The 5,450-nt window shown below is 40.2% G+C and overlaps 1 pseudogene; it reads right to left on the bottom strand.

The window, feature by feature from the left end:
• Positions 1-343: 343 nt before the first annotated feature.
• On the bottom strand, positions 344-2,212 carry LOC138165629 (heat shock cognate 71 kDa protein pseudogene; annotated as a pseudogene).
• Between the last annotated feature and the right edge of the window lie 3,238 nt (positions 2,213-5,450).

Below are 5,450 nucleotides of genomic sequence, written 5' to 3'. Positions count from 1 at the left end.
AACTTGTGGCATGCACAAATAAAAATTCAAGGTCAAATTCAACAGAAGCAAAGGAGAGATCCTGAGGAGATGTTACCTGAGCTGTTTTTTTTAACGGTGCCAATTTTAAATAGATTTTATTCTCCAGGACAAGAATTGCATTTCCAGTTGCTTACACAACTGACAAAGTGCAATGTCGTTCACTTCTTTCCCTCTGCACACATTCAAGTATTCAGAATGCCCAGATTTACACAGTAGCTTAAATGTGACTTTTAAACCACTGCCTTGGCTGCAAATTTGAGTCCTTAGGTTTTTGGAAAGCTGTATGGAATGCTCTTTCTTCTGGTGTGTTTAATTGAACTAATCAAATGGTGGGTCCAGAAGAAGCCCCTCCAGATGGGGCTGCTCCACCCCCTGGGAACCCGTCAGCCGTGCCTCCTGGCATGCCCCCTGCACTCTGGCACAGCTTGGTAATGATGGGCTTGCAGACCTTCTCCAATTCTTTCTGCTGATGCTCAGATTCTTTCTTCTCAGCAGTCTGGTTACTATCCAGCCAGCTCATTATTTCATTACATTTGTCAAGGATCTTCTGTTTGTCTTCAGCACCAATTTTGCCTTGCAGTTTTTCATCCTCTATGGTCACCTTTGTGTTGAAAGCTTGAGATTTGAGAGAATTCTTGGAAGACACCTTGTCTCCCTGCTTCTCATCCTCAGCCGCCTGGACCATATGCTCAATACCTTCTTTGCTCCGACATATTTTCTCATTGGTGATGGTAATCTTGTTCTCCTTGCCTGTGCTCTTACCCACAGCAGAAACATTGAGGATGCCATTTGTATCAATGTCAAATGTTATTTCAATCTGAGGAACACCCCTGGGTGCTGGGGGGTGGGGTTCCTGTGAGCTCAAATTTGCCAAGCAGGCTGTTATCCTTTGTCATCTCTCTCTCACCTTCATAAACCTGAATAAGCACACCAAGTTAGCTGTCTGAATAGGTGGTAAAGGTCTGTATCTGCTTTGTGGGGATGGTGGTATCAAGTTTGGCCAGAATGGTCATAGCTCTACCAGCAGTTTCAATTCCAAGGGAAATAGGAGTGACATCCAACAGCAGCAAGTCCTGCACATTCTCAAGATTTATCTCCAGACAAAATGGCAGTTCGGAAAGCTGCACCAAAAGCAACAGCCTCATCAGGATTGATACTCTTGTTGAACTCCTTGCCATTGAAAAAGTCTTGCAGAAAATTCTGGATTTTGTGAATTCAAGTGGAATTACCCACCAGGATGACATCATAAATCTGTGATTTATCTCGCTTGGCATCTCTTAAGGCTTTTTCCACAAGGTTCAGTGTGCCACGGAAGAGTTCAGCATTCAGCTCTTCGAACTGGGCTCAGTTGATTGATGTATGGAAGTTGATACCTTCATAAAGGGAGTCAACCGCAATACTGGCCTGGGTACTGGAAGAGAGGGTATACTTTGCACATTCAAAAGCAGTGCAAAGATGGCAAACAACCCTCTTGTTCTCACTGATGTCCTTCTTGTGCTTTTGCTTGAACTTGGCAATAAAATGATTGATTGTTTGGTTGCTAAAGTCCTCCCCACCCAGCTGTGGACTTGACCTCAAAGATACCTCTTCAATGGTAAGAATGGACACACTGAAAGTACTACCTCCAAGGTCAAAGATGAACACATTTCTCTTGGCACCAACATTTTTGTCTAAGCATAAGCAATAGCAGCAGCAGCTGGCTCATTCATGATTCAGAGCACATTGAGACCAGCAATGGTTCCAGCATCTTTGGTGGCCTGGCATTGAGAACCATTGAAATAGGCTGACACTGTGACCACAGCATTTGTTAGAGTCTTCCCAGAGTCAGTTTCAGCAATTTCTTTCGTCTTGGTCAAGACCATAGAAGATACTTCTTCTCGCTAGAAACATTTTGTTCTCCTCTTGGACCTATTCATCACCATAAAAGGTCAATATTTCACGACTCACTGTACAACTGCACCATCAAATCTGCAACCAATCAAACATCTGGCATCAAAACCTGTGTTGGTGGGGTTCATTGTAACTTGATTCTTTGCAACATCACCAATTAAATGTCAGTGAAGGTGATGTAGCTTGGGGTGGTCCTGTTTCCTTGGTCATTAGCAATGATCTCCACTTTCCCATTTTGGAAGACTCCCACATAGGAGTAAGTGGTGCCAAGATTAGTGCCAACTGTGAGTCTCTTGAACATGGTTTCTGGGGAGTCAAGGATCATAGCTGAACACTGTGGAGAAAGAAGGGCTGCTGCTGTGCTGAGTAGCTCAGCTGGGTTTTGAAGGAAGAGAAGGATGTCAATAGGTAGAGATAAAGTGGTAAATCCCAGGCATGGGAAGAAGACTGAAAGAATAAAATGAGATGAAAGATGGAAAGAGATGCTGGTTCAGTTTGTCTAGAATACAAATTGCTTGGGAGATGGACCTAGTAACAAAAAACAAAGACTGGAAAGGTAGCTGGTAGCTAGACTTGGAAGGACTTTAAATATTAGGCTGAGTGTGCATTGTATCTTGAATACAATAGGGAGATAGTGAAGGTTTCTGATTGGTGGAATGATATGGTCCGATCTTTACATTAGGAGTATAGCCTTGGTAACTGTTAAGACTAGCTTGGAGGGAGGAGATAATGGAATCAGGCCAAGCGCGACAAGGTTCACCTGGGTCAAGCAAACCTTAAACATGGATAACAAATTGACTGTTATAATAAATAAGACATAACACTACAAAAATTTGTTAAGTATCTACTTATAAAATTTAGATAAGATCCTGCCTTCAAGAAGTTTATAATCTAGTCATTCTAATCAAGAGTAAGCAAAGGACTTTCCTACCACAACCCTAAATTATCTTTACTGACAGAGAGACAAGCAAATAATAAATAAGCTTTATTTATCATTTTAAGTATCATTTAAGTATCATCATTCCAAAGATGATCCACATGTAAGAAATCAGAGAGTCACTTAAATAGGCAGAAGCTTAACCATAAGGGTTGAAGAGAAAGTGGACAATGGGGAGATGAAGGCATGAGATATGGACACATCTTTGAATCAATAAATTGGACAATGAAAGAGAGAAGACAGATGAAATGGTTACTTGGAAGGGTGAGATTAAGGAGAAACAGGAGCAAGGAGAAAGGCAGGTGGGAATTGAATCAAAGACACAAATACAGAAATTGGTTTAGCAAAGAGGAGGGATAATTCTTCTGGGACCAGAAAGGAGGAGAGAATGGATGACACGGCTGAGAACTTTTGAAAAATAGAGGAAAGTTATTGAGGGAGTTTAAGTCTGTTGAACAATCTTCTCAAGGAAACACAAGGCAAAATTCTGTGCTTTAAGTGCATTTGTGGTGGGGGATAGGGGAAGAGATATTGGTGTCTTGAGAAGCAAAGTTTTGAAATAGTCATTGGGAGGCATAAAATAAAGAGTTAATCTTTTCGTTTTTTAGCCTCTTCCTTAGAGTTTTTATCCATTCCCACAATTTCAATTATTAATTACATACTGATGCTACATAAATGTATATACACATGTTTGTTTGCATATGCATCTATATCTATAAATATGTGTAAAGACAGAAGACAGACAGACAGGCAGATAGATAGATAGATATAGATAGGTAGGTAGACAGATAGGTAGATAGATAGATAGATAGATAGATAGATAGATAGATAGATAGACAGACAGACAGAGAGATAGATAGCTGTAGATAGGTAAGTAGATAGATAGATAGACAGACAGACAGACAGATAGATAGATAGGCAGACAGATTACTAAGTGAAAAAGAAAAGCAAGATATCTATATCTGTCTAGATAGATATTTGAATGGTTTTTTTAAAAAATTCTTTAGTTGTTTCAATCATGTCTGACAGTTTGTGACTTCATTTGGGGTTTTCTTGACAAAGATATTGAAGTGGTTTACCATTTCCTTCTCCAGTTCATTTCACAGATGAGGAAACTGAGGTAAGCTGGTTAAGTGACTTGCACAGGGTCACACAACTAGTGTCTGAGGCCAGGTTTGAGCTCACATCTATCTTGACTTCAGACTCAGTCCTCTATCTAGTGCACCATCTAATTGCCTCCTAGATACCGTGTTTCCCAGATAATAAGACACTGTCTTATTAATTTTTTGGACAGAAAAACACCAGAGGGCTTATTTTCAGGGGAGGGCTTATTTTAATGAACATTGACAGCAATTTTAATAAACAGGTAAATGTGAACAAAAAAATGTACCTTTATTCAATAAGCAAATCACTGGGGAAGAACAGGATGACACGCTCACTGCTGCAGCTCTGATTGGATGCAGCTCGGAGTATGGCGTGCGTTTCACGTAGCTCAGGGGATCACCTTCACTACAGTAGCAATCTCAATAGGGCTTATTTTCAGGGGAGGGCTTATTTTAGAGGAATCTTACACAGTAAGGGGAGGGCTTATTTTCGGGATAGGTCTTATTATCGGGGAAACACGGTAGATATGGATATGAATATGAATATAAAGAAAGTAAATGGTCATTTATATTTAAAGACCTTCAAATTCCAACAAATTAAACTTGTCTAAAACAAAACTATCTTTCTCCAAACCTAGTTCTTTTCTTTATTTTCCTAATTCTGTGAGTGATATTACTAGTCCCCAGGCTTAAACATTAGAGTTATATTTGACACTACCTCATAGACCCAATTATTTGACAGGTATTATTGAGTAACCTCCAAATATTTCTTACCTCTATCCCTTCTTTCCAACTCTACTGTCCCCACCTTAATTTAAAGCCTCATTTCCTCTTGCCTTTAATTTTGTAATACGCTCTCAACTAGTGTACTTAATCCAATCCATACTTGAAGCTACTTTTTTTTAAATCACACCACCCTTCCCAGAAACCCTTTAGTGTCTCCTCATTGTTAAGCAAATAAATTCCAGACTCTATAGTCAGGTATTCCAGAGTCTCTACCAACCTTTCTAACCATACTTTATGTCACTCTTTTCCCATAACCCTCTGCTCCAGCCAGATTGTATTACTTTCTTTCCCTAAGCCATATGATGCTTTGCCAGCTCCCAAGACCTTAGGTGGCACCTAGGGAACCCTTTGCAGATGGGCCACCAGAAAGGTGCTTCAGGTTAAAGGCATTATGCAGGCCAGTATGCCCTCAAAAACACAGCTCAGATATTCCCACCATTGTATACTTATTATTCTTCTTCTTTACCAGCCAAGCAGAGGATATATTTGTTCAAAGCAGGAGCCATTTGATTAAACAGCATAGCAAAATGATCAAAATGATCTTCTATACACACAAGGGTATACTCTCCTACTGGTTACTAAACAATCCGTGGAAGAGAGACCTATGTAGGGAACTCACATTGAGTGGCAAATGTGTGGGAAATATTCCTGGTCAAGGCCATTCATGCTTCCAATGCAATTGAAACACATAGGATGTCTGAGAAGGACATCCA

Source organism: Petaurus breviceps, unplaced genomic scaffold (genome assembly GCF_028583685.1).
Source record: "Petaurus breviceps papuanus isolate PSGF00001 unplaced genomic scaffold, PetGlider_PUasm1.0 214, whole genome shotgun sequence".
NCBI classification, from domain to species: Eukaryota; Metazoa; Chordata; class Mammalia; order Diprotodontia; family Petauridae; genus Petaurus; species Petaurus breviceps.
This window is presented reverse-complemented; position numbering and strand designations above follow the sequence as displayed.